Here is a 27,141-nt window from a genome sequence, read left to right as displayed (position 1 = left end):
AGATTCGGAAGACAAACGGCGAAGAGCAGATTTCGGAGGGGTGAAAATTTTCATAACCGTCGTTCTGTCGTCGCGGCTCGTCTCGTCGTTCAACGAAGCGTGTACGAAGGGACTTTTAAGCGGGACGTCGCGTCTGTCGCGACGAAATAAAGCGCTGGCGGAAGAAACGCAGCGGCCAAGCGGAAATTCCAACGAATGCGCGAGAAAAACCGAGGTCTCGTCTGATTTTCGACAAACGACGCCTCCTCCGCTTGGATTTCCTTCCAATCTACGACGGCACAATGCGACGGTGGGTCGCGAAGGGACGTCGACGCCCAAAAAGAGAGAGAATCGGTCTGTAATTCTCGCGCGAACAATAACGCTTTTTCCTAGACAGCGTTCTCTCAACCCTTGACCGCGCCACGTGATTTTTCCGCTTCCTAGACTTTTATTTCTAACCATTGTCTAGTGCTACGTACTTCCACCGAATTAACATGCAGAGTGTATACTTTTTCAAGCAACGTGTCCTCTGTAGCAAACATTTATACTCCGCGAATTTAACGTTGGCAACTTGCGAACAACTGCGAAGAAGTTATGACGGAGATATCGACATAATACAAAACTGCTATTTGCGTTTACGCGATCAATTTGTTCAACAATTGCGTAAACCTTTATTGCGATTTAACCTCGACAAACTGGAAGCGGAGTTACGCCATTATGATCTGATGCGAATGTTGAGAGGGTGAAGCATTCACTGGCCACATTGGTCGATCGCATGGTTCAATAAAACGGTCGTTAAGGGAAGCTGGATAACGTAAGCTCTATGACCTGGCACGTAGACGCTTCGCGTGTGCAGCAAGGAAATTACAAAGCAATTTCCCTGGAAATATATTGGGAAATCATTTTCCCGAACGATATCGAAAATACCTATTATGCATCGAACGTTATCATTACACGAGACGAAGCTTGTACGGTTGATAACAGGGTTGATATCGTGTGGGAAGAGAACCCTTATCGTCGGCTACCTGCCACGAACAGGTTGACGTAAGCAGGATGCATCAACGATACGGTTATTACGTGTTACGCGTTTACGCATGTAGGTCGTACGATCATGCGAGCTACCTATGCGCGTGTTCCACACGTAATTGATACCTCACAAATATCTCTACACGTTTTATCTTTGATCCGATAAATGGTTCGTTCCGATAACGCTTTCTCCGCACGAGAAAAACTTCATTCTCGAGCCGAACAATTTTGCACGACACGATATCGAATTTAAGTCGAAGTTACACGATGAGCTTTTAAAAAGTTCGCGTAAAATACTTGAATTTTAAAATTCTGCGGAAATTTGACGTTATGAATAGGCTCATCTTTCATCCAAGTTAAAATTCAAAACACGTTCCCTCGTTCATCGTGCGCCAATCGACGGTCGTCGATCAACTTTCTCAACACCGATAGCTCTTTATTAGAAAAATCGCGAGGAGTTTCAGAGCAGCGCATTTAAGTTCAGGGAGGAAAATCCATTTCCCTAGGCGAGGAAAGGAGTAAGCGACGGCGCGTGAAAAATATTAACTAATTTATATCGCGGGATTTAATAACCCGGAGGGCGAAGGCGTCCATTACAGTTGGAACAGCGTCATTAATACAAAAGGAGACTGTTACGGCCGATAGGCAACGGCTCTTATCGTTGGCCCTTTGCCACTACCGGGTCAACTTGGCCACGTTACTTCCGATGTACTAGGTGTTTGTTGATTAATTTTATAACCATGGAAACGTTGCTATTTCGCAAAAAGTTCAACGAAATTAATATACAACGGTGCGTCAACAAAAATTAGCTATGCTTTTCGAGTACGATATTTGTTCCGAAACGGTGTAAAATTGAAATCGTCCATCAAACGAAGGACAAAGAAATCGTTCGATACGTGTCATTGGACGCGTCAGACTCTAAATTTGATAAAAATCTATTTATCAAAGCGTGCGCGTAATTGCTATAAATTTACTGCTCGCAACGAGCGTTTTACGAGGAATTTTCCCATATCGACACCGTTAAACGCAAAGCACGTAGATGTAACATTTAAATTTTCATTTATTTACTCGCAGTAGCGACTGGTTAACGCTGACAGATGCAATTTCCGTGCATTAAACGCGAGAGCAGCGATTTACCAAAGAAATTTGATGAATCGCGTTGAAAGCGTCGGGCAGTGCCGTATATCTCTTACCAAGAAGAAGACCTACAACGAAAAGTACTTTAAAATGCTGTTAAAAAAACGCGAAGAGAGAAGTCTCGCTGCAGGCAGTCAGGAATTCGTCAGAGTTACTCGCAAAAAGGATCGCATTATTTCGAAATTCGTTTTAATTTAACCGCGACGTTGCTCCATCCGTTTTTATTTTGCCATAAACACGGTCGGAAGAAACCGAGAGTCTGTTTCTCTTACGAGATGTAACTTTTCTGCCAGCCTGCCACGGTTACATACCCGTTTGCTCGTCAGTTCTAAGGTATAAAGTGAAAATGTTCCGAAAAAAGACGAGTCAGAGAAGGTTGCACCGCCTCGAGGAAATTTTGCAACAAGAAAATTTATCAGCAACGACAGCACGGACGGTTTCTCGTAGCGGCTTTCAATGGCTAGATACTTTTCTTCGCGCAAAACAGCTACAAACGTTTTTTCCCTCGCGAAACAACGTTTGCTCGACGCTACAGCGACCGGTCCGTATTTGCTCGTTCATTACATACATTTCGACAACGGCGGCTACTTTTTTTCTCGAATATCGAGCATCGTTTTTGCTTCTTCGGTCCCGCGTTTATTCGTGTGTACCGGTTTGATTAATTTCGGCCGGAAGTTTGCCTGCTCGAGGCGCGTCGATCGAAATCCACGTTTACCTTCGCCGAACGTCGAGCAAACTGAATTTGTTAGGGCTCTGATAAATGTGTATTTTGTGACTCCGCTTCATGTTTAATGCGACTGAATGACTCGGAGCTACGAGAGGGAGGAGCGAAAAGTTGTTTGTCAATCGAGTTAACCGACTCAACATTTTGATATGGGATTAGCTTTCCAGTGATTAAGGCTATTTCTTATCGTTAGTGCTTCGCGTGCAGTACGAACCACCGATGATCGGAAGCACGAATTTTAATATAGTCGAATAATTGGACAAAAATACAACTTTAGCCGAAAACTGGTAAGTTTAAACCGCTTTTGCCGTGCTAAAACATTCGTTGATAGTTAACAAAATGCATTTGAAATTTCAATGCAGCGGGTGGAAGGAGAAAACAGCGACATTTTGAAATTTCCCAGAGTCAGGCAATCGTGAAAGAGTAATTAGTTTATTTTCGCACCGTATCCTGGCGACCTGGTTAGCGAAATTCACTTCCCGAATCGTTGACCAGAGTACATATTGTGGCAGGTTATTAACCGAGAGTTGTAACGCGAGCAGAGTAGCTTTGAAACACGCGAGCATAGCGCGCTCGCGTGCAACTAAACGGCCCTCTCACGTTAAGCTTCGTTTCGAATTAGTAGTCGCGTTTTCCACCGAACCTTTTAATCTTCCTCCACTCTCGGTGATGCACTCGCCGATATTAGAATCCATAAATTTTCATTTCCATCCCTACGCTGGTATTAATTTCATTAATGTTCCGTTTTTCTACCTTCCTGTAAATCGATCGGTTTCAATCCTCCTTTGGCTTTTGAATTCGTTTCATGCGTTCTACCTTTCGTTTACAGTCATTCTATCCTACTATTGACATAAGCTTTCATGCATATAAATTAAACGAATAGCCTGTATTTTTGTCAGACAAAAACGAAATGTCAACGTTCCAAAATTGAAAAATTCCACTGTTTTTTTTTATAATCGAAAATTTAAAAATTCCATTGAAAATTAAATTAAGCGATTCACAAATGAATTTTATAAACCTCCGATCTAGTTGTTTCGAACGAGAAGCCTGTCCGCAATTCAGTCGATAGTTTCATACATTATTTTCCATGTTTAGATTTATTTACACGTAGAACGCAATATCGTAAATACAGCAATACGGTGGTCGCGTGCGTCGGTTATGGGTCAACGCAGGGTGTTCGTCACAGAAAACCGCAAAGAGGTAAAAGTCGGTGGACATTGAACGCGTGTTTCGAAATCGAAAACCCTTTCGGGGCTATTTTCTGTCCTGTAGCTTTTCAACGTTCCACGGTAGACAGGTTTTCAGGCGAATTTCCGTAAGGGTCGATCCGCGATCAGCGGTTTCGTTACAGTATGCTTCGAACCGCGACGGGAGGCAAGGACGGTCGCCAATTAAGTTACCAGTCAATTCTATCCAGTTTCGAAGTTTCATAACCCGCCGCGTTGCACCCCGTAAATCTGTTAGATACTCGGTAGCCGTAGGGTTCGTCGTGTCTTTGGTTCGCCGCTGGCAACGCGTCGGACTCTCGTAATTTCGTCGATATGTTCCGTTCGGTGGCCGATTTAAATCCTCCCTGGAACAGAACGTGTGGAACTTTACGAGGGGATAACGCTACGTGACGCGAAACCGGAATCGCCAATGAAACTTTCGCGTTGTTTTCTATCCCTTTTCCCGACTCTGTATCGCTGGCCAACGATAATTCGTAGTGTTTTATCGAACCGATCGACAGCTGTTATCTGGGCTATACGTTGGACGTTCGTGCGCGGAGATTCTCAACTCCCTATAACTGGCTTCTCGATTTTAAAGTTGTCCGCCACTCTGACGGTTTTCAGGATCATAGTCAATTTAATGGCACAGTTGTATCTCGTCGATACAAGACCGAGCCTTAACGCGTGCACTACTGCAACGGAAGCCGATGCACGATACAGTCTGAAATAGAAGTTATTTCGGACTATCTCGTGCGCGGTGAGCGATGAAAGTTTTGAAAATTATAGTCACTTTAGGAGCACGTTACAGGAGTCGCTACGACATCGAACAAGTTCATCCAAAGTGACTACTACTTTCGAGTAGCGGTTGGCGTGCTTCAAAGTTACACGAGTGCATGATGGGTTCACGTTTTATTTGATCCGGAACGCCGAAGAGAAGGGCCGATGTACGTTAAAAGAAGTGGTCCGTGTGTAAAAACTAATTGAAGTTTTTTCAAGGTAATCCGTTAAATGGAAAGTTCAATTGTGGTATGTTGATCGAGGTAGATGGTAAAGAGATGGAAACGGAAAGAAATGGATTCATTAAATTGTTTTCTTTCCTGAATTTTATTCGGAGCAAAAAGTACTCGGGAATTATACAGCAAGAAGACATCGAAGGTCTACCGTACGTTGTAGGAATTAGATATAGCCGCGTTCGAGTCACGGTTTGCAATTTCGCAGTTACGTCATCGTTCTTTATAACCGGCAATACCAAGGTGCAAGGAGTTCCGGAAATTTAACAGTCCCTGGTCACCGTTTTCTCGTGAAAATTTCACGGTTTAACCATTTAGCGGAACACTGGCGCGCTCTATCCTTTATCAGGGTCAAACGAGTCAAGCGATTAAAACGAATTCGTTGGATTACGAGTCGCGGGTCCGGCTCCAAAGAGAATTAATTCCTGCAAGATGGCTCGTAATTCCGTGAAAGCGGCACGGCTAGCCTTCGAGAAAGGGAGAAACCTGGGTCCAGGAGAGGTAGGCCACCGTCCTGGTCGTAAAGCTGCAATGTATCTGGTCCATGGCTGCGCACCTACCTCGTGTCCACTCGGCGTGTGGATGTGCGCGTTCGGGTGTGTGTGGGTACAGCGGATTACGAGCAGAGTTCCGATGCGTTCGGTGTCAGGATTTGTTGAAGTCCCGCCAACACACAAGGATACCGGTAATACGGTGTGCATATCGCAGGTTTCACGGGTCGACTGTCAAACCCGTGGCCGTAGTCCATGGCTGCTGGCTTTCCTTTATCCGTTCGCGTGTACTTGCGAATTCCTCTTGCTCCTCTATCTGCTCGTTCCTCTCCCTGATCTCGCCTTTATTATGGCCGTCCGAACGCTGACGCTCCAATTCCGTTGCTAACGCCGTTTTTACGCGAATTCTTTTGTGCTTCTTCCTGTGTAACACGCCGTCGAGTCGTGTGACTGTCGAGGCGAAAGCACCGCCGGTCGAACCTCGCTTTTTACCCAGATTATTTTAGGGAACTACGATGAAAGTATTTTTTTTCATCCTCGAATAACGAATGGAGAACGGTTCAGACACATCCTTGTTATCGCCTCTCTTTTCTCTTAATTCTGGCAATACTTTTACATTTTAATAATACCTTTACTGAACCAACATTACTTCTGCAGGAATGATTTTCTCTCTATTTTACTTCTGATCGTTAGGATAATTTTTACTGTATATTGATTCAATACTTTTTTTGAAGCGGAACTGTAGTTAAATTCTCTGTCCATGGTATCGATGTCATGCTGGAATCGGTCAGTGTGTCCGTTCGTGCAAACTGCTGTCCGGCTGAGCAATCGTTTGTTCGTACTACTTGTCGCGTAACTGTCGTAACCCTTGCAATTAGCTTCTTATCGTTAGGTATTACAGTATTTTCTGTTCGATCTGTAATCTTTAACGTAAAAAATTACCAAGATCTCCGACATGACTAGTGAATTATAATTTTTTTCAATTCTTAAAACTGATCCTTTTCATCATAGTCTGTTATTTTCATTTTTCTCGCACGAAATTCACTGAAATTTAGCGTTCATCAAGCTAGATACGGCGTCTGAAGCATTAGAGGAGCAAAAAAATAAAAACAAGAAGAACGGTAAAGGTGAAAGAAAAAGGTAAAGCTGGCTCGGTAATTTCTTTATAATCGCGTTTGCCTTTCCAGTTAATTCCGTCGCGTTTTCCTGGCTCGGTTGTCACGGCAGACTCGTTCAAAAATAGTCGACTGACTCTCCAGAGCTGTTTCGTGTCGCGTCGCGCCGCCCCGCGTCTCGACGCGTCGGCTTAATTATCGCCAGTGCGCTATCAAAATTAGCTGCAGACGATACATTCGTGGCTGAAGAACGAGAAATACCTTTTCGAGCTAGAAACTCTTCAAAAAGCAATTTACCAGAGGAAGGAGGAATCCATTTGTTGAATGTATATTGACCGTAACGAGATTAGTTAATCTCCTGCTGTCGTCGATTGTTCGTCGTTCGCGTTTTTCCTTAACATTTCGCGTTTTATATTTAAAACGGCAAACGGTTTTTCCATTTAACTCGAACTTTCAATTTGACGTACCTTCATTGCCATTTTATTATACTTTGATGTCATCGAGCTGTGCCAATAGTTTATTAACTTTTAAATTGACCGTTGCTTAGCAACAAAGGATTAAATAGACATTTAATAAATATTCTTTTACAGTATTTTTATTGTTAAGAATGACTCGCGCGTTCAAATTTCGATCCTCTGTTACGATTTCCCAATTTTTCCCCATCGTGACCACAGACAAAATTCGCGTTTGCAGCGAGTGCTTATATTTACAGAAAGAATTGTTTGTCGCAATTTGTAGATACGGGGACGTTTTACGGGTCGCTTGAAAATTTCGCGTTTATTTCCCTCGTCGCATGTTAATACTTTGGCCGCGTCGAAAGCTTATGAGAGCATTGAAACACTCGCACGTATACACGAATGTTGAACACTCTCGTTGCTTTTTTTCCAAATTTCTAGTCGTGCGAACAGAAAACAGTAGTTCTATTTTTTTTAAATACAAAAGGTAATCGAAAAACAAAAACGTTGTTAGTCAACTATGAATGTTCACGCATTTACGGCAGGAATATGCACCAGAAAAATTATCTCCGAGAGATTATTTTGTGCACATACCTGCACTTTAATCGTCAGATATCGGGATCAGCAATTATTACAAAACGATCATATCAGCAAGCAAGAACGCTGCACTTTTGTACGTGTGTACATGTCGTTCGTATGACAAGTTATTTGTCTTCCAGTATAATGGTATGATATTAAACAGTTTATTTTCTACCTTTTACATTTCGTAACGTTATAGCGTGTTTTCGAATGCTGCACTGGCCTAGCTCGTTTCTGTTTACAACGCGTACATATATGTAATGCCTTTGTTTGCACAACTTCATAAATATTCTAGAGTATGGCGAAATTAGTTTTCCGTTTCTTTGTTTGTCAACAAGCTGTAAACAAAGACTGCTTTGTCGAGTTTACTGGATCGATATTTGCGTACTCCTCCGTTTCCGTCGAAAAGGAAACGCAGCATTTGGCATTTCTCGGAACCGTTACCGGAAGGTCTAGTAGCGTATTTGCGAGCGAGAAATTCACGACAATATTCCAAGGGTTCGGGAAATTTAAAATTTCTAACGATACTTCCGTTGTATACAAATATTCCGAGCGACTCAGAGCTCAAGAATAGCCAAAACGCGTTCTCGGAAAGCGTAATCAGTTGCGACTGTCGCTTAAAATTCCAGCATCGAACCGAATTACAACTCCTGCACCTGGGAGACATTGTAGCAGCGGTGCTCTGGCAGTTAATAAGCCTACGATACCCGTGGCTTTATTAGAGGTTGTTTATTCGCCTTGGGTGTTGCATTATTCAAGGAGCTGCTTTCTTTCTTGGTTTCCATTTACTTTTCGAAACGAGCGACGAACACTCCCGTCTCTTCTTGGTATTATGTTTCTTTCTCGCTCTTCCTTACACTGTTTCTTGTGCACGAAACATTCCGATCGGCGTTGCATTTCGAGACGAAAAGCGTATCATCGATACCTCTTATATCGAGCATTTTTAAATTTTATTTCACCAAAATATACCTCAACAGTTTTAAATGGTTGTTCTATAATTTTCATGTAAATATGCATTCAGAGTCGTAATAGCAATTTCCATTTACTCCGTAATAACATTACAGAGCAATTCTAGCTAAGTAAGAATTAGCGAGAAAGTAGAAGCACGTGCTACGCAGGATTACCTGTCCGGCAGCTGTGAAAAGTACTTGATTAAATCGATGATTAAGACTACTTACCAGAACTCCGTTTTAAGCGCGAGGTAGTTAAAATCGATAATAATTTTGCTTTTGCACACGAATTTATAAACGCAGCAGCATAGTTTATCATGGTAAAGCGAAACTGCCATTAATAAAATAACTTACTACGCGTTTCCTTACACCTGTTAACGTAATAATAATTACCGGTAAGTAAGCGTTTTTCGACGGTGAAAAATCATTTTCGCCCATGGCTGCGGAGCGACTAGAAATAGCGTAGGTGTGCGAGTTTCGCGTCAGCCCCCAGATCGGACAGAATAAAAACGAAGGGGCCGCCATTATCGGGTGATTGATGGGCCACTAGGCGAAGTAACGAAAAAAGAACGGTCCGTCCTGGCGTGTACGTGAGCGGTAACCCACCGTCAAAGTAAATAACCATTGTTGACTCCCGCCAAAGGATTGTTTCGCACAACATTTTTCAGCTCGGACGCCCCGTTTTTCCTCCCTTGAACCCGCCACTTTCCGACTCGTTACCCGACCAGGGACACCTACGTATCCATATTAGTACGATACTGGGGTAATGACACCTTGGAACGGCCACCCCTCTCTGTTCACTTGTCCAAGTCTACGTTAAACCATCCGTTGGCTTTTTTTAAAATAACAAAGTACCGAATAATATTCAAAAATATTATATAAACGATCAGAAGAGTACTTCATTTTTTAATTAGAAATAACCGAGAAGGTAATTGTACCACCTCGAACTGAGATTGGTACTGAACAGCTTTAAGAAGGGACGGTGAATATAGTAAAGGTGTTTTGAAGTTGTCGAGGCTATAAATTTATGCGGTGAAGTGTTCTCGATTCACGACACGTTGCTCGCGAGAGAAAGTGTCTGGATCTGTCAAGCGGGTGCCTCGACAAGCGAATATTCCTCGCGGCTGTTTGAAAATTATCCTGTTCACCGGCGGAACAACGATGCTTGAGCGTTTTCTGTGAAGCTCGGAGGTACCTATTTCTGTTTACATTCTCAATCAGACCTAACGCGTTAACTCTCTACACTTCAATATTTTCGATTTAGTTCGAACACGTATGCACCGGGGAGTCTATTAATTCTGATAAGCTATAAAACAGAAGAATTAAAATTATGAAATAACGTTCGAAATTCTGTCGTAGAATAATATGATCAAAGTCAGAGGGGTCATATACGATAGATACTTAATTTGCAGCGTTATACCGCTTTAACACGGACTAGAATATTCGCGAATCGCCCGTTTAAGGCACTTTGGGAATAACTGAGATATTTTCGTTGTTCTCGAAACGATCCAACATAGCCATTTTCTCGCGAAGAATCTCTTGGAAAATTCAGCGGGCGAGCATAGAATTCGTTGCATACTTGCCACGAACGAATGGCAGTTTTAGTTTCATTCGGCTGATTGCTCGATTATTTTTCCTGGTGTTCTTGACGAATTCTGCTGCTTTTTTGTCACAAATGTTTCGGAACGAGAGAATTCCGAGCATATATTTCTATCCAACTCGTAAAATAATAAATAAAGTTGCGCGGACGTAGGAGTGCGAGAGCTGCTTCTTTCAAAAGGTTCCGATTTATTTTATTTTTCGTGACGTACTTGTTAATCTTGCTTTTCTATGAAATTCTTTAAAATTAGGTCGCGCATTGTGTTAATAAATAAAGCCGTTAAATAAAGCGTGTTGCGTTATTTGAACGACGCGATCAAACGTCGTTCCGTAAATAAAATTGTTACGAGGGAATAAGGCGAGCTAAGGTTGTTTTTAATTTACTGCACCTGCCTCCATGCAGTACATAAATAACCGTTTTTGTTACAAATTTTTTAATCGTACCCAGCCTGTCGTGTACGTCGTTCGCGTTATACGTATAACTGCATCTTTAATAAATTTTTAACTATCCGTCGCATAAATTTAAACCGAATTAATTTATGGAATGAGAAAAAGGTGAATTTTTAAGATTCACGAATCCAATATAAAGCGCGGAAGAACTTCTTTTGCAGAGATTAATTACGACTTTATAAGATTGAACGTCATAATTGTGATTGTGAATGAAATATTAACTCTTTTTGTTTAATATTTAAAGTTTCATAAGTTAAAGAACGATGATCCGATAATGCAGAGGTTTAAAATTGCGAAACGTAAAAAATGGGTTACACGTTCTAGTTAAGAAATCTCCTTTTAATTACTCGGGTGAATTTGCCAAGGAAGATCGTTAGGAGTCCAAAAGTCTCGAGCTTCCGTGTTACCCAACGAACCCCATCGCGACGAGTGATTAATTCACGCAATAAACAATTAATTAATGTCAGAAAGTAGTCGTTCTAAGAGAGATCGTGTTTCTTCCGTACATTCTTCCCACACCCTCTGCCTTCGTCGCAATATTTTCGGGGAGGATCACGGTTCTCCTTTCAGTTCAACGATAATTAAACATGCTAGCAGACGGATTAACGGTGAATTACGAGAAGCAGCTTTTAATTGACGCTGCTTGAATATTAAGTAAGTTGTTGGAGCGGAAGTAGCTCGAGTAGCGAAGAAGGTACTTAATACCGTGTCTCGAACGGATTGCTTTTTCCTTGCCGATTTAACATTGTACGATTTACTGGCTCACTTTTCAACCTAAATTCAATTAACATCTTTCGATTGTTTCGTTGTACTTCGATATTCGCTCGGTCGATAATATTTATTTTCCCAGAAAATTGTGTTACTCGTTAAATTTCGGTAAATAGCGGCGCAAAAGAGGTAACGCGAAAGTTGTAAAGTTAATTAGCGAACTGCTCGAAACGAACGGTAACAGGCGCTATCGTTCGAGCATACAACAATTAGTTGATCGATCCGCGATTTAAGCACGATTTCAAGAAATTCTGCTGACAAACTCTCAACTCAAGTACCGTTTTCAACGTTCTCGGATCCTTTCACGAGGAAACTGGTTGGTAAGCCAAAGAAGCTACGTCGACGGAATTAAACCGATTGATATTCATGGTCGATTGGCTCGAGGCGTGTCACTAATCAGGATTTTTGTTCGTTCGTTTCGTTCAGCTCGATCAGCGGCTCCGTTTTCGAGACAATAGAACCGACCCGTCGCGTCTCGTCGCGTTCTAGAGAATCCGATTCTCGCCGACCTCGATATTTTCAGCGTGTTCTTTCGCTGGAATCACGAAAGTCCGCCGTTAGAAGCTCGACGAGAAAATTCTCGCGAAGAAAAGACGAAAGAAAGGTGGGAAACGGTGAAAGGTGAGCCACGGAGGATGAATAGCGAGTTTTATGACGGGGACGTCACGATGTCTGACCATAGCCGCGACTAACTACTGCGAGACAACGAACGAAAGAGCGTCTGAAAAGAGACGCGACTGAAAGATGAACGAATTGAAAAGAGAGGTCAGCTGAAAGAAGCAAGACAAGTATCGTGATAAGGAAGAGCTCAACAGTACGATCTTTCGTAAATCTCTTTCGAGAAATGCACTCGTTACGCGCTGATTGTCTTGTTCCTTTCAGTAATCGCTATTGTACCAATTAAAATTCTTCGAAAATTTCATTATTTCGAAACGATCTAACACCGAGATGTCACGGAAGTTTGTTAAATCTAGAAGATACGGCTGTTTAGTAAAATATGTAAATGTTCTAAACGTCCAGAAATTCCATGAAACTTTTATGAAATATACAGTATGTATACATGCATATCATTTGTCGCGAAGGAAAGTTGGAGAACGGAGGAAAAAGAGAGGAGTTTTTGGGCCACTCCGTAAAGTGCGAGAGATAAACAAAATTTGCAAATTGTTAAAATTTCTGGATGAAATTTCTGCATTAGACTCGCCGTATTTCACGATCTCGGAGGCAAATTTTCGATGGTGTAACAAAGTTTTCAGTTATTCGTGGAGAAATTCCGCGACCAAAAGCAACTTGCGACGAAAAACTGTCGCTTTCGCCCGCCTCTGGCTTTTCTCGTAATTTTTCCGACCACGTCAAGTGTTTGCCAGCGCTCCAGCCACGGAAAAATCCGTGGGTCGGCATCTTTAATTAGCATTTAATTTTAATTAACCTTTTTAACTGAAATACAGAGACTGTTTGGATGTTTACACGTGCATGCAAACGTTTTTAAGCTTTGCCGAATGAACATTGAAATCCTTCCAGTTATTTCGTTTTTTCTCTTCGAAATTGTAAAGTTTTTCCTTTAGTAAAAAGTTAGTACTTTTCTTTGGAAAGTAAATTACACGTTCGGTTAAAGTGGATCGTTAATTGTTCGCTCGTTCGTGAACCGACGGAATAAAGCATAGGGAATTTCATTAATACTCTATGAATAATTCGCAACTACAAATAGTACATTAAGAATGAAAGGCATCGAAAATCGTGGTAAAAATGAAACAATGTTTAATGCACCTCCAGCGAGGTATTGTATAGAAACGTGTTCTATCGTCGCACGTTGTATTGTTACGCGTTTTATCGCCACGGATTGAAACGCTATGCGTTAGAAATCCATTGAATTGTCGCTACGTGTTATATCGATGAGTTCAGACGAAACTTTATTCGGTTATCGAATCGAAAATGTAAAACACAATGTATTTATAGCGGAAAGCGTCGAATAATAAAGAGGCGAATAAAAACAAGAAACGTCGCTGAAGCGGTGGCGGGAATGACAAAAAAGGAGGAACAGATAAAAGGTAAAAAGTCGGAGCAAATGAACCAGGAGTGAATGGAAGGAAATCAAAAACTAAAAAGAGGAGGTCCAGAAGGCGAAACGTAGGAAGCAATAGTACGCGAAACGGTAAAAACGAGGTCAGAGAAGAGAAGGATGGTCACGAAGGGAGAAGAATATAAGCAGGAAATGAAGTTATAAAAGTGAAGAGTAAAAAGGAAAAAGAAATAGAAGCTTCCTTATGGCATGTGTGCGCGGTGTGCACGCATCCTTTGGATGCGAATGCATGCGCAGATTTTATTGAAACGACTGGTCCTCTTTTAATTGTTCCCCATATAACCGGCGTTATTTGCATAGTTGCTTTAACGGAGAAAAGCGTGGAACGGAGGAAGAGAAAAAGGGAGAAAGAGAGCGAGCCGGAAGGGCAGGACTTCGGGATCGATATGGGTCGGCTTAAAGCGTTATAACGTAATCCTCCGGACGAAAAACGAGTAAAATATCGGCAATGAACGAATGGTTAATTCTATTACGGAACCGCGTGGGAATTTGGGACGAGAAAAAGAGGAAAGACTGGAAAGGAAAAAATATAGGAATACGAAGAAGGAAAGTTATCAGAACGGGAGAAGAGGAAAAAATTCGCGAAATTTAACTCGGTCATTAAAGTTGCCGACAAAGTTTCGCGGTTATTGCTGGAAGAAAATAAAAAGAAAAAAATGCGATTTATGACGAAGGGAGAAGAGGCTGGCCGCCGATATTAAATATGCTCGAGGTCGAGTGCGATTTCTTTTTATCGTAACTGTGTGTACGATAAAAAAACAACCGGGTCGTTGAAAGTTCTCGTTTACGAAAATTATGTACGCCTGGAAGTGTTCAAACAGTTTTCGGTATTATTCCTCGCATAGAAAATTTATTCGTCCGTATTTTCGTATTCCGGCGAGACGTTTCTACCTAATCATTTATTTAGGTCGGTCTATTTTTCGAACGTATGCAGGTTGATGTTCTCAAAGTGATTTATGGAACGAACAGAATATTACATCCGGATCAATTTCTGCTAAGCGGTTAGGGAAGAAGAGCACCAGCTTGGCGCAAATTAGAGTAGACAGCTAAATACATAAAAATTCGTGCGAGACAATTAAAAGGAAGGTTTGTGGCGTCGAGATTTAAACTTAAACCGCGGTCACGAACACGTTAATCGGCTCTGGTTTCACTCCTCTTTGTCCTCCCCTGTTCTCTACATTTTTTTCGCCCTCTAATTCTCTTCTCACCCTGTAACGCTCTCTCTCCCTCTCTCTCTCGGTGTAATATCGCGTCTCTGTGTGCGGCGATTCGACCAGCGTCGATCCTCAGATTCGTTCGTCTGCTGATAATAACGTGGCCCCCTAGCCGGAAATAAAGAGCACCGTTCGCGAATCCTTTTGTTTCTTCTCCATACCCACCCCCGATTTCCAGCCTGCTGCCACCCTGACGATTCGTTGGCCGTTTCTCGTTCGATCGCGACCTCCATTTACGGTACACCAGTAAAAAATAATTGCGAGCCAAAAGCGGCTGAGATTCACAGCCTCGTTTCGAGTCAACGAACGATGCTGGCCTGCTTGCTTGCTTGCTCGCTTTTTGCCTTTTGTCTCTTCGATCGACGTGTGTTAGCCGGGGTCGTCGTGTTCTTTGTGAGCCCGGCTACCACAACCGCTTTTAAAAATGCTTCCCTTTCTCGAGTATCCCTCATTCCCATTGTTAGGTCAACACATGCTTAAAACGATAGTCGACTCGACTCGCATTTGTCCATTAATTCCAGAGTTCTCCTATGGGATTTGTGGGATTGGATCGTTTAGAGACAATAGTAAGTATCATCCATCCAGTGATCATTTTCCAGCAGGAAGAATTCGTCCTCGATGTTTAAGCGAAGGATCACCGTGTGATTCGTAGATACGGTATTGTCGAACGTTCTCTCGAAAATAAGACGAGACGATCGACAAAAGGTAAAAAGGTAGCTTAGATGGTCGAATAGACAACGATAGAAGAGTCGTGAATAAAAGAAAGAAGAAGAGTGGGCGCGTCTCGCATGGACGCACCAGTTGGTCCCAATTGGATGCAGCCGTACGTCGCGACTGGCTTCATTAAAAGCTTCTAGCTGGTGCGGTGAATCCCTTTCTTTTTATTTTCGCCGCCACGACCGCAGAACCAGCGACGCGTGGGGACATTGTTAATTAGAAGCGTAGGAGGAGGAGGTGGTGGTGGTGGTGACGAACGCGAAAAAAGAAGGAAGAAAATTCCGGTCGGTGTAGTAGGAAGTTGAACAAAAAAAAGAAAGAGAGACAGAGGGAAAAAAGAAACACGCTCGAACGCACGCACCGTAAACCCGCGATAAAGCTCGGATCGCGTAAATCATTCGGCGAGTAGGAGCGTTGGGACAAGAGGACAGGAGAGGTGGCGAGGGTTGCTCTCTATCGTCGCTTCCACTCGACGACCGATGGAAAACGTTTCCAAGCGAAGAGTAGCTCGCAGTCGACATGCATTCACGATTACCCCCGAGTGGGAACGCGAGTAAAACCAGTTCGATCGGAGACTTCCCGACGAATCGTACGCTCGATTCGTTGTCACGCCACCAAATGTATCGCCTTGCTTACAACCACCGGAGACACCTTTTTTTCACCCGAACCTGCCTTTCGAACGCAGCTGAATACCCGATGTAAACCGGGATAAGGCTATTCAAGCGCATAAGCTGCTCCGTGTTTGCTCTATAATACTTTGGCTGAATTATGTTTTTCGCTAAGAATCCATTTCTTTCGGTGGGAACGACCTTATTTGGCTAATTACGAATTATATTGTTAAATACAGTAATGCCCCAAAAATGAGATCCTATAAGTATCTGTAATAACTTAGAGAACTTTTTCCAAGTCCAGATGACAAAGAAGAAGGTATCTGTGCGAATACACAGAAGCCTGACAGAGCACCTTGCGATAGAGCAAACAATTTCTAAGTCCCCGTAGCAAATAAAGGGTGGAAAGTATGTCACGTAAGAAACAGCGATGCCTATTCAAGCGAAAGTTTGCAAAGAAAGTATAAACGAAAGTATCAACGTTGTTTTGGTTTTTATTAAACAAGTTGGTTAAAGAACGACGAAAAAGAAGAGGAATCAGAGGAAACTAGTATTTATCCGCAAACTAGTTAGGTTGTAGGTCGTGTATTAAATTACGTTTGCAGCGTGTCGAGGTAACAAAACAGTTTGGACCCACACGATGAGAAGGAAGATAATTCGAAACGCGAAACCGCGTTTCTTTTTTAATTCTCGTTTGCCAAAGAAGCTCGAAGCGCACAACGTATGAATAATTCGTACCGCGGTTCGCTTCAAAAATACAAAGCCGCTCCATCTTTCGGTCGTTACCGTTCATTTCCGATCCAAAGCTCTCGAGAAACCAGCGCAGCCAGCGAGGTCGCTGTATTTGCCGGGAATTCTCTGGGCTATACATTTATTTATGAACTTCAGCCGAGAAAGAGAGAGCATTACTCAACCACGAGGATGCATCAGTCTACTTGGCGCGTGGCACTCGAGGATCAACTTTTGTCTCGCACGGTTTTCCCTCCAAGACGCTGACGCAGGGTATACAGATAACGTTCCAATTGAAAAATGGCTACGTATAAATCAGCCTTCTCGACCGTGGATTACCCATTCTATTCTCAACTTCCTTTAATCATAGTCATTCCATCTAAAGCGAATTTTATCGAGGTTGTTTCAAAGTAATCTCCTAAATTACTTTATCTAATTAGCCGTTCGCGGGATCGATATATTATCGCGTCGAGTCGAATCCTACCGATTCTATCTATCTTCGATGTTATTTTCCGCCGGACGACCACGTTCGCGATATTAAAACATTGGAAAATTGTCATGGGACAATATCGCGGCAACGAAACGAAACGGGTTGAAGGACGTACGCGATATGAAATTCGACATCAATACAAATGATTTGCGAATAGGAAAACGACGGTGCACAACAAGCGATGACAAACGAGGTTCTATCGGGGCAGAAGAGGACGGGGAAGACGAACCCCAAAGCGGCGGCATGGCGGCACGGACGGAGACCGAAGAAAAGTCGGAAATGGATTCCTCGGGGGTGCGCAAATGAGGGTAGACCGCGATATAATATTACGGATCTCTCGTGAGCCCGGCTAAATTCAATAGGAAATCCGACTTGAGGTAGCGGAACTGGTCCTCTCTCGTCCTTCTTTATCTCTTCTTCGTTGTTTGTTCGTCTCTCGGCTCTTATTCGAACTCGTACAGCGACGAGCATAGATGTTTTCTCTCGGTAAAAGCGCGTCAGAGACAAGCATCTGGGCAATCTCTTTAATCGTGACAGGTTGCACCGTGAACCTCGTGAATCAAAATTTATCCAGTAGAAGCTACGTCTTCTGTTTGCCCCTTGCGGTCTCAAGATGTACAAAGCGACGTCACGACTTGTCGTTAATGGCATCGTGCTACTATAGCCAGAATAAATATTTATTAGATTTCGCGTTGATCGAGTGATAGTATCTGTTTATCGGTCGTTAACATCTACGCTCGTCAGTGTACGCGCGTGTAACGCGCCTCGGCACCGACACGGATCTTCGCTTCTAATTGCATCCGTTGCCGTTTTTGTTTCAGGTCCTCTCGACGGATGAGTAACGAAGCGTGGCCCGCTCTCAAGGTACGAACACACGCTCTCTTTTCTTGTCTCTAACGAACTGTCCTGGAATTTGTATTACGGCTTACTCTAGTCGTACACCATCTTTTTTTCTCTTCTTTGCCCTTTGTTTCGCTGGGTCTTCTTGCTATTCTTGTTTGTCTCTTTGTCCTCCTTCTTGCATTGTTCGACGGATATCTTCGCGCTATAATTGGTTTACGTAATTGAATCGGTCCCGACGAAAATCGGGCTTGAACCCATTCTACGGACAAATATTTTTCTTCGAAGATCTGTCAAGCATTTTGTTAAACAAGTCGAAGAAAACAAACAACATTTTGTAAGAAAATATTGCTGTTATTCGGTTGAAGGGAATTTCAAATTTTCTTCGTATTTCTATGCTGGAGGCTACATGTAAAAATATGTTCAAGCAAAATGTAACATTCTGTTATTATTCTTAAAGCTGTATCGCATATCTTTACCATTAGTCCGTTCGAAGATGGCAATATAGCCATTTGTATCGTTACTCTAATTGTAAACTTAAGAGAAGATAATACGTAGTTAGAATCGAATTAGAGAAGGTAACGTTTCTTTGTCAAGCATGATCTTAAGTTTCCTTGATCTTAAGATTCTCTTTGCTGCGTCTCTAATTACGATAATTAGGATAATTGCTCTTAAACTTGACGTAGCAACACGTTTGCTAGAGATTTCACGAATGAACGATCATTTAGACACTTGGCACGTCTGTCACTCGTTTAAACGAATTATAGCCGAAATAGGAACAATTAATTTATATCCGAGACTCTTTGAACTTACGTACGAAACGAATTTCCGAGGTCTTTGAACCTATGTAAAGTAAAGTAAACGATTTAAAATTTTTTTGAAGTCAAAGAGAACTTGGGCTAATTAACTAAATAAATAATAAATTTAAAAGAAGTAAAGTTGTTTTCGTGGTATATTAAATCGGAGCAGTATTTTACAAATTGAATCGTCGTATCGCTTACAGCTATTTTGACTGTATCAGTCAGCGCTGGAAAGTAGTTCTTAACAACAATTAAGAAGAAAATTTGATGGAAAATACCAAGAGCCGGTGTAAAGTTTTTCGATGTAAAGTTCTCGGTGTACGAAACTTTTCCATTGTCACTGAACAAACAACTGGTTGCCTTTGTACAACGCGTACAATGGTATTCCATCGTATCCGTGCGTTAGTAAATTTTAATTAATCAGTACGGAAATACGATCGACATTAAATAATCACGATCAACGCGAACGTTCCAATCAAAGTCTTCGATACCGCGTATTTGCAATTAATTTCCGCTAATTTAAGCAGAAGCTGATGCTCGTTCGATCAAACACGAAATAATTTGTTCGATTTGAATCCTTTCAAGTAATCGTATATTTTCAGAGTCCTCGATACGATCTGTACACGTGTCCAAGAAAGAAGTTCACTTTGTTTCGTGTCGATAGCAGGAAAATTCCTCGTCCGGCGACCGCTCTACTTCGAGTTTCAATCGACATCGATATCGCGAGGGTGAAAATTCTATTCAAGACAGATAATGACCATTTAGAGACGAAACTTGAAATTGGAAACGTAGAGCGCAGGAAGAATAATAAGAAAAAAGAAAAGGTGACGCAAATTTCAAGAGGTGACTTGCCACCTCTTAGGTAGTCGTCGGCATTCCGAGATTTCTAGTTTAATTATTCGAATGCTCGAGTGGTTCGTAATTAAAACTGAAAAATTTTTAAACGTCTCCACGGCTGAAAGTAATTTAAATCGTTTTTGCGGGTTGTACAATCGTATGGCGGAAAACTTTCTTAATTTGTACCAGCAGGATGAAACCGATATATTCGTAATTGGCGCACAATGACCGTTTGTCATTGAAAGAAAAATTATTCGTCAGATTTTACGTTCATGGAATACCTAACCACGCCTCTCGAGATCTAAGACACGCCCCTTAGGACACTAGTCACGCCTTTTGGAGCACTAACCGCGTCTTTTTGAAAAGCTACGTCACATTTTAAGGAAAATTACGATTCTCGGAGAATCCGAGTTACGACTCGACTAGATTCTGAAACGAATCAGGTCACGGTTCTCAAGACACTAGCCACATCCTTTATCGCATTATATCGCGTCTCTTAAGAAAATTACATCACGCCTTTTAAGAAGATTAGATGACATTTTTACGACCCGATTTTCAAATAAATTATGCTACGATCGAGTTAGCTATCAAAGGGAACCATTCGAGCTGGCAAAGAAAACTACAGGTAGCAACGCCCTTCGAGACGGTAGCCACGCCTTCCAGGGACAACGCAATGTTTTTCAAGACGATTATATCGCACTTGTTAAGGAAGATCGCGTTTCTCAAGGAACCTAAGCTATTGTGTTCTAGAGCAAATTAGATCACGTTGCTCAGTAAATGAAATCACGCCTTATAGAGAACTGAAACCACTCCTTTCAGAGAAATTACGTCTTTCAGAAGAGTTAAGCCATGTCGTTTAGGAAAAGTCACGTTTTAGTAGCAATTGAGTCACGCCTTTCAAGATATCTAAACCCCGCCTATAGCGCATTGTCACGTCATTCAGAGCAATGGGAAATATAGCAAATAAATAATACTCTTGATTTTACTAGCTTCAACAATTCCGTACTGCTCGGACTAGCGTTGCATACAATATTTCACACGTACTATATTCGTAATCCAGACGATATAAAATGCATGTCCTAACTTATGTACATTTTGCACACTCATGACATGTGGTTGGTAGACAAAAATAAATTCGTTGATAATAGCCCTCATTTAATCGCATTACGGTAACTCGTTTCGCGTTATCTCCTTAATTTAAATCGTGCAATTATATATCTATTACAGAAATGGAGTTTAAATACTCGTAAAATCTCGTCTGTTGTGTGGAGCAGAGAGATAATAAATATCACAAATGACTTTGCAAAGCGACGAGGGAGGGATATGTAAAGAGGAGGACGGGTTTAATGCGAGCTAGATTTCAAGAACACGTATCGCCGTGTTATTTCGGTTTTTTCGTCATTTTTTAACAGGTATAATCAGGGAACGGTAGCATTGCTAATTACGTTAATTCTCTGCTCTCGTTCGTTTGACTGTTGGAGTAAACGGCGCGGCACGCCCACGCAAAATGCAAAACAGACGTTTATGTTCGTTAATCTTTTAAATCTCGTCCCGTTTGCTCAAATTTTTTAAGCTCTCGCTTAATTGTCCCCGACGAAAGCGTTGTTCCGAAAGTTATACGTATGTTTTATGGAAGGCATATTTCACGGAAAAAGCTGTGCCGCGCGAAGATCGATATTTTTGAAAAAGGAAGTACGCGACATGTTGAGAAACAGGAAGACGGTAGGAACGAAGAGAGGAATCTGACACGGAAACGGAGATAGGCGTTATCGCGATGGGGAAGGAACCGGACGGAAACTGGAAGATAACATTATCAGACTTTTCGTCCGCGATACTCCACTAATTTTAACTAACGTTGGAAATATCGTGAAAGTTTCGAGCGGTCAGACCTGTGCCAACCAATTTATCTTACGATCTTCCGTGAAAGAGACAGGGGAGAAAAAAGAAAAGTTGGAGGCAAGAACGGCCGAGAAGGAAGAAACTAGCGTTGAGAAAGGAGAGAAGAAAAGCGAAACGGTCGAAAGAAAAACACGAGGGAAGAAGGGTAAAGTCTTCTACCGTCTTACTTGTCTGCTCAGCTCTCGAATCGATAGAGGAAGGATTTTTGGTACGCTCGGAAACATGGTATAACCATAAAAATTATAGTAGAGCGATTGTGCGGCATGCAATTCGCCCGGCGAAAGCGGCTTAATACGTTGATCGAAACCGATATGCAGCCGGCTATGGGTACCATATTACGTTGGTGCATGTTTTCAGAGAACGATCGGATCACGCGACTCCTCCAGCGTAATCACAGGGTGTATTAAAACACGGGAGCACGGGCTAATTTTACATTAAAATCAAGGAATGTTCGGAGAGCGAGCTAGTTGTTCTTTAATGAGAAATTTAATTATGCACGTGATATAACGGATATCGAGTTTCGAGAATCCCGGTTATCGTGTATTTAGGGTATCGAATGTTAATACGTTCGCGACATGCACAGGCTGAAATGGTGGCTGATAAAAGAAAGCTTTTCCAATGTTTTAACACGTAATAAGGTATTAGGATAAATCACGAATACGAGAAATTTAATGGTCTCCACCTTTTTTCTTTTGCTTTTTATTCCGTGGTTACGGGTATTCGTTGGGTCTCTGATTGACCAAGCCTAACGCGATTAACCGTAGCTATACGCATTCTCGGTTAATTAATAATTGCTGCGTTTACACTGGATGATCTGGTGTTGTCGCAGTAATTGAGACTCAGTGTCGACGGGGTTATCGTAGTTCCGTATCAATACCCGATCTAAAATCAATTTGATAATTGGAACTCGTAGTACAAAGTTAGTGGATCGAAACCAGTGACCCAAGAAATAATTAATCAATGGTAAATCGAGTGGAAATCATGCGAAAATCGCAATGCGAATAAACATCTATCGTATCGATTGGCATAAAATTGCTACAATCGTATCTCTTTCATGGAGTACGAAGTCTCTCGTAGTTCAGCATCCTTCCTTGGAGGGAGTACATGTATAAACGTTCTTTCAAGCGAAAAGGGTTGACGTAAAAAACTAAAGCAGGTATGAAAACAATGATCGAGCGTATAATAGACCGGTAGCGAACGAACCGCGCGTGTATAAATCAGATAAAAGAGAGAAAATATTTGTAAGCAAGAGGTCGTGTTATCGAAGCTATACATTAACGCCACTCGAAGTTGATCGAAATTCAAGAGAAATAAAACTTTTCGTTGACGATTCGAGCTCGTCACACGATTTTACGAGGCGCGAATATACGAGCGGCAAATAAAAAGCCCGTTTGATCGATGGTCAAAGTGTTCGATAAACGAGCCTGTAATATCATATATTTAACCAAATTTAAAGTACATTCAACGCACGATTAATCGAGGATTTTAAATTTCACTTCGGTTATTAAATTTTAATTTCATTACCTCATACGTATAATGGGGCTCTTCGGTGAAATATATTAAATATTTATAACTTTTTATCCGTACTCGGTATGGCCGGTACGTATGTTACTCCGGAAATGTTGAGAATAGCAACAAAAATAATTAATAACTTTTAACTTTTACCCAAAATATTCCTAAACGTTATGAATGGTTTTATTCTACCGGAAGAGTCTCGAAACTTGCGGCGCGAATTAAATGTCGGTGAACTCTGTACTCTTTAACTCGATGGCGGTGATAAAATATTATCGTCATCGCCGATATCAACGAAACAGGTCCTTTCGCGTATCTTTCGCGCGAATTTCCATTCACTCTGCTCGCAAAACGATCGGTGGCTGTTCATTTTCCGAACATCATTTTGCGAAATTCGTTAATTCGGTGTCAATAATTTGTATTGCGAAATTATCGCAATTCAAACGTAGCCGTAATGATATATATTCAAGCTCACGCTAAACCTCGAATCTTATTAATTAAATAAACCAATTAACATCGGACGACCAAACAAATTATGAACGAAAATCCTTAATGTTGACATTTATGGTAATATTAAATGTTTTAATATTGAAAATTTAATTAACACTGTTAAAACAATGCTAATTATGGTTTCTGATTAATTCAACCAACGGTAATTCGATGATTAAACAAATGAACATTGTTTATTTTCGTTTGCCTCGAAATTATAGGAGCATAACATCGAATACGGGTGACTGAGACTGGTCTTCGCGTGTATTCCGATATATTGTTGCAGTTGAATCCGTTTCTGTTTAATAAATCGTATTATTAGATCGGTATTCAGGAGCTGGATCTTTTGTTCCCTTTAGCCGCTCAACGTTATGGAATTTGCTCTCGAGTAACTGCTAGTAGCGTGTTACAATGCCGAATTGTGGCTTTCAGTGGACGATTCCGCAAAGCGAAAATACACCGGTAATCGTGGATCACCGATACAATTTCGTCGATGAAAAGATCGGGTGCTCGGTCACAGAAGGCATTGCGATACAACTCGACGACGATACCAAACGATAAAAAAATGACCAACTACTGTTTTCGTCGTTACGATACGAAGAAGATTTATTTCGGTAGAATAGCGATAGCGATCGATTGAGCCTAGGGTCTGGAATTTATACCGTCGGGCCGTGAAATAGCTCGCGAGAACCGGTGACACGATCGGTCGGTCGATTTAATTAAGCCGGGTTAGCAGCAGGACCGGATGCGATTCTTTTTTTTACCCCCAGCCTTTTCGTTGCTCGTTAGAGTTTCAACTTTTTCAATCGCGCTAAAATGTTTGCCAGTGCGAACTCGCCTCGGGAAACTTTGCTCGTCGCGAGAGCGTGCTCGTTTGTGCGTCGTCGCGCGACAATCCACGAACAGAAAGAGAAAGAGGGAAAGCGAAAAAAGAAGGTGGAAGCTTGCCCTGTTGACTCGTCCCCGGTTGTTTTAATGACGTCGAACGCGCCGGTAGACGTCGTTACGACGAAAACAACGACGAGTTGCCGCGATATCCAGAACCGAAAAACGAACTGCACGCGTTAAGCCGACTCCTTTATTCGTGGATAGACTTAATGCGTTTCCCTTTCCTCTTGGACCGTGATAAAGTATCGGCGAATCCGACTCGCCGCGAGATTTTACAACGACACTGTCACGCGTCACGCCGTTACACGAATTTATGTACAGTAGAGCCGTGTTCTATTGCCGCCGTATATCGTCGGCTTTATTTCGAGATTATTAAAGTCCCTTTGGCCGCGTTCGTACCTTTCGATCCCGAGGTAATATCATAATTTTAATAACTCGCACATTTTTCCTGTCTTCGTTGCCGTATCGTTACTTATTCAGTCATACCCGCACTCGTTTTAACGTCTAACTCGCGATCGTATACAATGCTTAGAACAATTAGGCAGGCTCGCATTTAACCAGCAAAGTCTGTTAGCCCGGAAAGGTATCCGATGTGTAATTACGTGACGTTAAACACGGTAACGGAGTCGGAGCGTGCGAGTGCCGGTATAAACGAGACATAAATTTATAAGGAGATAGGAATCGTTAGTCGCTCGAAATGCACGTGCATCGTGTGGCTGTACAATAGAGAGCCTTGGAAGAGTTTGCTGCCACGACGCGTGCATATCGCATGGTATAACTACTTAGTAGATAAGGCCGAGCACTGGTCCGCCCACTTGCATTAGCTATGCACCGTAAAAAGGATGTTACACGCGCATAAACCTCGCTGTAGCTCGAAACTTTTCAGAATTTCGACTCCGCTGAAGACAGAGAGAGGGAGGGAGAGAGAAAGAGAGAGAGGACGAGAGAGAAAAAAGGAGAAGAGTCCTCTCGTTGGCTCGCCTTTCTTTCGCGAGCTTTTATGCGAGCTGGAAATATAGAACAGTGGATATATTGCGTTCTTTCGACTGACGTGCTAGGACGAGTTTAATAAGTCTTTATTAGCAATGTCCCGAGGCACGAGGCAATTTCCTTTTTTTTTTTTTTGGCTATTCCGAATCTCGTTTAGTCACAGATCATCCGTGAAACCAGCCCGGAACGTTTTCAACGATGATAATTGCTGTAGACGAGATTTAGTTATATTATGCAGGATACGTTGTTTGGAGTTAATTCTAGTAAATTAACAATCAACATTAATTTCCACGTAAACAATTTCTGGTTAGATAATAATATATAGCATCCCGATGCTTATTAATGGAACGTTTAATTATTATAATGCGGTAGTGGAATTTGAAAGTTTATACCAGTTAATGGTACTTAGGTTACTGTAGAAACGCCCTAAATTAGTTAATTTACTAGTTAAACGTTTTCTACGGGTCAAAATGGCAATGCGATAGTTTCTACTGATCGAATGTTTAATTCATTTTGTGCGGTGATGGCGAATTTACAGTTTGAACGAAAAGGAAGTGTTCAGTTTGAAGTACAAGCCCTAGAAGTTAGTTAATTTATTAGTTGAAAGTAACAATGTATCAGGGTCTATTGAGTGAAAATTCAATTATTATAATATAACGGAGAGATTTGGGAGTTCAAACGGAAGAGGACTGCTTCATTTAGAATAGAAACACTCGAAATTGGTTAATTTACTAATTACTGATTGCAACGAATCAAATTAACAATGTACTCCTACCTTTGACTAAGTAAATCTGTGTCGTGAAAGCGACACATTCAACTTTTTTTTTAAATTAACTAATGAAATTTGGTCGTTCTATAAACGACTTCTTTATCGACGATTATTTGGAGCCGACGACTAGGAATTTATCGAGGATTTGTCCGATTCGGTTTTCCCGAATAATTTTCCTGGATTACCATGGTGTCGGCGTAATTACGTAAGCGATCAAATTTGATAAGTCAGAGGGAAGCTACTTTACGGCTGGCGTTTTAATTACCGTGTCTTCGTTAAGGCTCAAAGGGGTCGAGGGGTGAGAGAGTTGTAATACCGTGATCACCAGTTATCGCTTTAATAAGTACTCTTCAACGAGGAAGTAGTTCATTTATTCGTGTACCGAATCCCGAGTACAGTTAATTCGTTATCTTTTCGTTCCGACGCCCATCCGCGTTTTGAAAAACGCGAGAACTTCGATTTTACGTAGAAAATTTCCAAGGAAAGGAAGTCGAGATTATTCGGAAAAGAAATATTCTAATCCCTCTAAATTACGGAATTGTCGGGTTAAACGGAACTCCTCTCGTTGAAATTTATAGAAATCCATTCGTTTTAATCCTATCTTATCCCCGGAAGCCGTTGGACCAGTTCTAACATTGACAATCTAATTTTCCAGAGGAACTTTTCCCGTTATCTATTTCATAATCTCGCCTTTATTTCCTTCGCAAACGAAATGTATTCAAATATTTTTGGATCGGCCAAATTTCTTGTTAAATTTCGAAGCGAATTTTCAAACTCAAAGTTATCGAATG

The 27,141-nt window shown here is 41.7% G+C and overlaps 1 protein-coding gene across 1 annotated transcript in view; it reads left to right on the top strand.

Moving 5' to 3' along the window:
- The window catches only part of LOC100878944 (uncharacterized), a 126,574-nt gene that overhangs the window by 54,355 nt on the left and 45,078 nt on the right, over positions 1-27,141 (top strand). Inside the window, exon 3 of the mRNA XM_003708470.3 lies at positions 18,148-18,190. The gene's annotated coding sequence lies outside the window, so the exon portion shown is untranslated. The remainder of the gene's footprint in view (positions 1-18,147; positions 18,191-27,141) is intronic.

This window comes from Megachile rotundata, chromosome 3 (genome assembly GCF_050947335.1).
Source record: "Megachile rotundata isolate GNS110a chromosome 3, iyMegRotu1, whole genome shotgun sequence".
Taxonomy (NCBI): domain Eukaryota; kingdom Metazoa; phylum Arthropoda; class Insecta; order Hymenoptera; family Megachilidae; genus Megachile; species Megachile rotundata.
Note: the sequence above shows the minus strand (reverse complement) of the source record. Positions and strands in the feature narration are given on the sequence as shown.